The sequence below is a fragment of the Carcharodon carcharias genome, chromosome 27 (assembly GCF_017639515.1).
Source record: "Carcharodon carcharias isolate sCarCar2 chromosome 27, sCarCar2.pri, whole genome shotgun sequence".
NCBI lineage: Eukaryota > Metazoa > Chordata > Chondrichthyes > Lamniformes > Lamnidae > Carcharodon > Carcharodon carcharias.
Genome location: NC_054493.1, coordinates 13,776,660 through 13,785,086, shown reverse-complemented (window position 1 = coordinate 13,785,086; position 8,427 = coordinate 13,776,660). Strand labels below are relative to the sequence as shown.

The 8,427-nt window shown below is 46.0% G+C and overlaps 1 pseudogene; it reads left to right on the top strand.

Moving 5' to 3' along the window:
* The first annotated feature begins 1,661 nt into the window (after positions 1-1,661).
* On the top strand, positions 1,662-6,145 carry LOC121270273 (annotated as a pseudogene).
* Positions 6,146-8,427: the final 2,282 nt, after the last annotated feature.

Sequence of the window (8,427 nt, the reverse complement as noted above, 5' to 3'; positions counted from 1 at the left end):
ATTGTGAGGTTACGGGATATTAAAACCTTGGCTTTGTAACTCCATAATTCTTCTGCTCTATCACACCAGGATACTCCCTTAACTTGGCCTTTTATTAATTATGCCACTGTGGCCTGTGGGATGTATAGGGTTATTGAATTAAACTTTATGAAGTACTCTTCGTGCTTAACTAACTAGTGAACACGTAAACAAGAGCAACATATTGTGGATGCCACAGAACAGAAATAAGATCAGGTTCTGGAAAAATGCAGCAGCATATTCATTCATTCAAGGGAGGTGGGCATCGCTGGCCAGGCCAGCATTTATTGTCCATCCCTAGTCGCCCTTCAGAAGGTGGTGGTGAACAGTTTTCTTGAACCGCTGCAGTCCATGTGATGTAGGTACACCCACAGTGCTGTTAGGAAAGGATTTTGACCCAGTGACAGTGAAGGAGCAGCGATATATTTCCAGGTCAGGATGATGGATGGCTTGGAGGGGATATTCCAGGTTGTGGTGTACCCATGTGTCTAATACCCTTGTCCTTCTAGATGGTTGTGGTCGTGGGTTTGAAAGGAGGTATCTAAGGAGCCTTGCTGAGTTTCTGCAGTGCACCTTATAAATGATACACACTGCTGTCACTATGCAGTGGTGGAGGGAGTGAATGTTGGTGGAAGAGGTGTCAATCAAGCGGACTGCTTTGTCTTGGATGTTGTCAAGCTTCTTGGGTGTCTTTGGAGGATTCTCTGACAGCATCTATGGAGAAAGAAACAGAGTTAATGTTTAGAGTCCAGTATGACTCTTCTTCAGGACTGAAGTGAGGTAGAAATAGGGTGGATCTGAAGAAGAGCCATATGGACTCGATAAGTCAACCCTGTGTCTCTCTCCACAGGTGCTGCCAGACCTACTGAGTTTTCCCACACTCTCTGTTTTTATTTCAGTGAACCCTTAATGCCAGCCCAGTACACTGGTCAATCGATCTTTCCACAGGGGCGAGTATGTCTGAGAAGCATCCACCTGGAAAGCCTTCTCCATTCATCTCCTGCATTTTTACAGCAGATATACATGGATGTGACAGTGCCAACAGATCTGTGGAATTAATTGGCTAGATCTTCCAAACAACCAGCACAGGTATGATGGACCGAATGGTTTCCATCTGTGCTGCATCATTCTATAAAACAGTGAATATTCAGTATCTGGGGATAGGCCGAGTAAGAGAGCGGAACCAGTGGGTTTGAACCCAGCCAGAATCAGCAGTTTCTGGGGAGCAGTGAAAGGGGAACCAGTGGGAAAAGATTTAAAAGCTCAGCATTTTCCCACAGGAGAGCAGCCGTTTAAGACACTTTGGGTACGGAACAGGGCAGGGCGCAAATTTACAAGAATTTGCTTTTTATTATTTTATCTCTATTGCGTACCAATATTATTTTCCGTTGTGCGTTTCGATATTCCAATGGCGCTGCTGTCACCCAACATTCCCTGCAGCTGTGAATGTGCCCTATTCACTCTACAGGAGTCCAGTGCGCAGGTGCAGTGCTGGACTTCCAGGAGCATGCGCAGTGTCACTTTGCTCAGAGCCGTGCGAGGGTGACCGACGTGATCGGAAATGGGTGAGAGCGGGCGGAACAGGTCGGGAAAGCGAGGGGAGGAATGGAGCCGGCGAGTCGGGGTGGGCAGGGAGGGGAGGAATGGAGCCAGGAGCCGAGCAGCGGGGAGGCTTCGTAAACACCTGGTGTAGGCCGCAGGGCCCGAGTAAGGCCCTGCAAGTCCCACGTTTGCGGGTCTCGGTTTCTTTTCCCCGGGAACAAGCCCAGCCGCGAGCTTGGTTCAGCGGGGACTGGAACGCATGCGCGGACATCTCGGTGACGAAACAGACAGTAGGCGGGGCCTCAGGGTCCCCGTGACCAGGAGAGAAAATCATTGACACGTTTGTTTTATTGTCATTCTGCCCACAAGGGTTGGTGACAGGCCCAGGTTAACGGTCGCCATCTTCAGGGGGGTAATGCGCGGCCGGCCGAACAACATAAGAATAAGAACATCAGAATTCGCAGTCGGCCATTTGGCCCATCGAGCATGCTCCGCCATTCAATAAGATCATGGTCGATCAGACTGTGGCCTTAACTCCACTTTCTTGTATCACCCCCCCCTCCCCCCCACCCCCATATAACCCGTGATCTTGTAGATCAAAAATCTGTTTAAGTCAGGATTGAGTATGTTCAATGAACAGCCTCCATTGCTCACTCACTGTGGGGAAAATATTTCCAGAGACTGACAACCCTCAGAAGAAATTTCTCCTCATCCTAGCATTAAACAGGAGAACCCTTACTTTTTAACCGTGCCTGTTGGTTCTAGATTTCCCCATGAGTGGAAGCAATCTTTTTGATCCATCCTGTCAAGCCCCCTCAGAATCTTACATATTTCAGTAAGATCACCTCTCATTCTCCGAAACTCCAGTGACTATCGACCCAACTTGTTCAACATTTCCTCATAAGACAAACCCCCTCATCCCAGGAATCAGCCTCATGAAATTTTTCTGAATGCTTCCAATGCTAGTATGTCTCTGCCTAAGTTACGTTGGGCCAGGAAGCAGGAGGTGATGTTATAAATTTCTATCTTGGGCTGACAGGGATGGATTTTGGAAACTCCTTTTACAGGGAGTTAGCAGGAGAGGATTTGCACACAGCAAACTGAAACCAAGAGAAATGTTTGTCTCTCCTGAATTTCTAACCACATCTGAACTTATGACTTATGTAATTTCATTTTGCAGCAAGTTAGAAGATTCAAAGACTGACAGATTTTTCTCTGACTCCAGTGCTCCCGATTAGCTTTTCAGTTGCAGGCTCCAGTAGATTCTAAATGTGAACTTGTTTCAGAGGTATTATTGAACATGCATCTACAGTTTAGAGCTTTTAGAGCTGTGCTCTGGTTCCATGACACAGGGGCTGGTGTGGTTCCTTTATTGAGGATTTGAATCCATTCTCATTTATTGCTCTGCTTCATATCTGCCCTCCCCAATCACCTGTCTGCCATTGTCTAGCTTCCTCTGCCTCTAATAATGTGGTATGTTAGTTATGTTTGGTAATTTACTGTTATCTCTGCCAACTGTGTCTAAATCAGGTTTTCACATCTGCATATCCCCTGCCTATTCACCACTGATTTACCAGTTTTATCTTTCTGTGGTCAGGAATTATTTTTCCTCCATTAGAGATTATTTCTCTTCCACTTCTGAGCTTATATCGTCCACCAAATACTGCTCCGTTTTTATTTCCTGTAACTCATTAACATTAATTCCTTTTCATAGTATGATTACAATACTGAAGGAGGCCATTTAGCCCATTGTGGCTGTGCTGGCTCTTTGCAAGAGCAATCAGCTCATCCCATTCCCCTATCATGTCCTTCTAGCCCAGCAATTCTATTCTCTCCAATTCCCTTTTGAAAGCCTTGGTTGCATTAGTTTAGCTGGAGTGGAGATGGAGGAGAAACTGCTGGGTTTAACCCCGAGCACTTTGGAACCTAGTCAAGCCCAGCAATTTCCAGTATAAAATTGTCAAGGGAAGTACATCCTAGGAGAGAACAGCTTGCCAAACAGACACTGCCTACAATGTAAAAGGATATTGTTTTAGGAGCAGGTAGTTCTGTAGATGTTTTCAACCTATTTTACAAGTGCATATTTTAAAAATGTATTCTTGGGATTTGGGTGTCACTAACAAGACCAGCAGCAGATATTACCAATTCTCAGTTGCCTATGGATAAGATGATGTTTGACCTTCTTGAACCTCAACAACCTGGTGAAGGTGCTCCCACAATGCTGTTAGACAAGGAGTTACAGGTTACTTACTAGTGACAATGAAGGAGCAATGATATATGTCCAGATCAACAACAATTTATATTTATATTGCACTTGTAAGGAGTGTCTCAAAGGAGGAAAGTGAGGGAGAGAGCAGCAGAGAGTTAGGAAGGAAATTCCAGAGCTTGGGACCTGGGTAACTGAAAGAACAGCCAACACTGATGGAGCAATTCAAATTAGGAATATTCAAGTGGCCGGAATTAGATGAGCTGCAGAGATTTCGAAGGTTGTCTGGCTGGAAGAGGGAGGGATCATCATAGCCATGCCGGTAAACAAGGATGAAAATTTTAAAATTTAGATGCTTCTTAACCCAGAGCTTTAGTAGGTCAGCGAACACAGGGCTGGTGGGTGAACAAGACTTGGTGCGAGTAAGCACACGGGCAGCAGTGTTTTGGATCACCTAAAGATTACAGGGAGGTTGACGTGGGAGGCTGTTAGGATAGTTAAGTCTAGAAATAATAAAGGAATGTATGAGTGTTCTATCAGCAGATGAGCTGAGACTAAGGCGGAGTCAGGCGATGTTACTGAGGTCTTGATGATGGTGCAGATATGTGGTTGGAAGCTCATCTCAGGATCAAATATTACACCAAAGTTGTGAACTTCAGCCTCAGACAAGTGCCAGGGGGAGGGATGAAGTTAGTGCCGAGGGAGTGGAGTTTGTTATGGGTACTGAAGACAATGGCTTTGGTCTTCCCAATATTTAAGTGGAGTAAATTTCTGCTCATCCAGTACTGGCCAGGACAGACAAGCCAGGATGATGTATGAGTTGGAGGGGAACTTGCAGGTAATGATGTTCACATACACCTGCTACCTTGGCCTTCTAGGTGGTGAAGGTTGAGTGTTTGGGAGATTCTGTCAAAGTTCCATTTGAGTTTCAGGTATATAAAATCCTTCTCAGCATCCTGCCTCTTCCATCCCTCTCTCTTCTCTCTCCTCCCATAGAGGCCAGAGTTTTGTGTTGGCCCAGACCTGGTGGCAGGTTCCCCTTCCCAAAGGATGTGAATAAACCAGTTGGGTTCTTTTCACAATCCAGTAGTTTTCAAGGTCACTTTTTCCTAGTGCTGGCACCACATAATTACCAGATTCCTTCAGCTCGAGTTCACAACCTTGCCTTTGTGTTTTTGTGGGTTCTCTTTCACTCCCTTTTTACTGTTTTAAATCAATTTCACAAGATATTCGAAGGGGAGGATTTGGAGTTGGAAAAATGAATCCAAACATCACATCAGGATCTGATGGAGCCACCAATTTTATCATAACTCGAATATCTTCAGATTTTGAACATGGAAGGCAAAAGCACCATTCACAGCAGTGAGAAACGGTACACGTGTTCTGTATGTGGACGAGACTTCAGTTGATCATCTGGCCTTTCAAAGCATAAATGCAGTCAGAATGGGGAGAAGCCGTGGAAATGTGGGGACTGTGGGAAGGGATTTGATTATCCAGTTAGGCGAGAAACTCATCGGCATAGTCACACTGGAGAGAGGCCATTCATCTGCTCCAAATATGGGAAGGGATCCACCCAGTCATCCACTATGCTGGCACACCAGCACAGTCACACTGGGGAGAGAGCATTCACCTGCTCTGAGTGTGGGAAGGGATTCACTCAGTCATCGCACTTCCTGATACACCAGAGAGCTCACACTGGGGAGAAACCGTTTACCTGCTCCAACTGTGGGAAGGGATTCATTCAGTCATCCCATCTGCAGAAACACCAGTGCAGTCACTCAGGCCTCTGCTGTTCACCTGCGCTGATTGCGGAAAGGGTTTCACTCAGTCATCCCACCTGCTGAAACATCAGCGACTTCACACTGGGGAGAGGCCATTCACCTGTTCTGAGTGTGGGAAGGGATTCACTCAGTCATCCGACTTGCTGTTACACCAGCGAATTCACTCTGGGGAGAGACCTTTCACCTGCTCCCGGTGCGGGAAAGGATTCATTCAGTTGTCCCACCTGCACACACAACAGCGAGTTCACACTGATGAGAGACCTTTTAAATGTCCAGACTGTGGAAAGTGCTATAAAAGTTCCGGGGAACTGATGTACCATCAACGTATTCACACAGATGAGAGACCATTCAGGTGCTCTCACTGTGGGATTGGGTTCAGGCAATCATCTGTCCTCATTGTACACTGGCGAATTCACACTGGGGAGGACCATTCACCTGTTCTGAGTGTGGAAAGGGATTCACTCAGTCATCCGACCTACTGACACATCAGCAAGTTCACACTGGGGAGAGGCTGTTCACTTGTCCCAAGTGTGGGAAGGGATTTATTAATTCAACCAACCTGCTGAGACACCAGAAGGTTCACACTGGGGAAAGGCAATTCACCTGCACTGAGTGTGGGAAGGAATTCATTCGGTCATCCAACCTGCTGAAACACCAGCGAGTTCACACGAAGGAGAGGCCATTCACCTCCCTGAGTGAGGGAAGAAATTCGCTCAGCCATCCTATTGGAACACCCGCATGTTCATACTGATGGAAGGCCTTTTAAATTCCCAGACTGCAGGAAGTGTTATGCAGGTTCCCAGAAACTGATGTTCCATCAACTTATTCTCACTGATGACAGACCACTCAGGTGTTTTCACTGCGGCAGTGTGTTCACTATTCACCTGAACTCATTACACTAGCAAATATACACTGGGGAGAGGTCGTGTACCTGGTGTGAATGTGGGAATGGATTTGTTTTTTTGTCCCATGTCCTGAGTCACCAGTGAATGTGATTGTCACATCCAAGACTTAACTCTGGCCTGTTTCTGCTGATTTTAATAAACTCAAGCCCAACTATCGGTAATATTCTGGATAAAACTCAAATAAATCAGCTTTTGTTAAACACAGTCTTTTGAGTCTTTTTTAATATCTCTAACACAAGTTAGTTCCTTTTCAAGTGCTCTGCTTTTCCCCTGTCTCCTGCACCCTCACCTCTTTTACAGACCTAATGAAACAGGTTCATTGCCAAGATTGCAGGATGCGGATGCTAGGAGAAAGACATTGATATTTTTTATTTTACAATCCCTACGTCAGCAGAACCTCACCCTCAGTTGCCCAGATTGAGACAGATAAATTGAGATCATGTCGCTAATGGCGACCTGGTTACCCACAATCCCGTGCTGAGACGAAACCGCTCACTCTGCCGCGGGTTGGTGGATGGATCGCGCATGCTCCGAGACCCTGGTCTTTTTGAGGTTGTACCCGGAGAGGAGCCGGAAGCGGCGGATAGTGAGAGTGGAGAATGTTCATTGTTTAATATTCGGCTCTGGGGCCGCACTCGGGATTTGTAAACCTCACCCACCCGCCCGGGGTTTATTAACCCGCTCCCGACAGTGACCTCTTACCTGACACCTCACAATGCCCGGCTGATTGACGCCAGAGCCGAACCAATAGGAAGAGGTGGGCCTGGAGGTCCGAGCGGGATTGGCTGGCCCTCCAACCAATCGGAATAAATGAGGAAACAAAAACAGAATTACCTGGAAAAACTCAGCAGGTCTGGCAGCATCGGCGGAGAAGAAAAGAGTTGACGTTTCGAGTCCTCATGACCCTTCGACAGAACTTGAGTTCGAGTCCAGGAAAGAGCTGAAATATAAGCTGGTTTAAGGTGTGTGTGTGGGGGGCGGAGAGATAGAGAGACAGAGAGGTGGAGGGGGTTGGTGTGGTTGTAGCGACAAACAAGCAGTGATAGAAGCAGATCATCAAAAGATGTCAACAACAATAGTACAATAGAACACATAGGTGTTAAAGTTAAAGTTGGTGATATTATCTAAACGAATGTGCTAATTAAGAATGGATGGTAGGGCACTCAAGGTATAGCTCTAGTGGGTTAAAAAAAAACCCACTAGAGCTATACCTTGAGTGCCCTACCATCCATTCTTAATTAGCACATTCGTTTAGATAATATCACCAACTTTAACTTTAACACCTATGTGTTCTATTGTACTATTGTTGTTGACATCTTTTGATGATCTGCTTCTATCACTGCTTGTTTGTCGCTACAACCACACCAACCCCCTCCACCTCTCTGTCTCTCTATCTCTCCGCCCCCCACACACACACCTTAAACCAGCTTATATTTCAGCTCTTTCCTGGACTCGAACTCAAGTTCTGTCGAAGGGTCATGAGGACTCGAAACGTCAACTCTTTTCTTCTCCGCCGATGCTGCCAGACCTACTGAGTTTTTCCAGGTAATTCTGTTTTTGTTTTGGATTTCCAGCATCCGCAGTTTTTTTGTTTTTTTCGGAATAAATGAGGGGCGGAGCTGGGCTGTGACTGATGGATGCGTTGTGCGGGTGCTGGAGCTGGAAGGCTTCTTCAGAATTTCTATCCCGCATTTAAAGTGAAGAGTTTTCTGAACTCTTTTTACAGGGAGTTAGAAGGGGAAGATTTACAGATGGGAAAGTCATAACAAACATCACACTGAGACCTGACAGAGTCACTCGATTCATCAGGACCTGAATATCATCAGCCTTTGAATGTGGAAGGAAAAGTTCTGTCTGTGAGAGAACATTTCAAACATCAGTGTCTCTGGAAAAGCAGCAAGACATTCACGCACTCCTGAGTGAGAGTGTGAACTGACTGGAAAGAACTTTAACCAGTTCCACAGCTGAAAAAAAA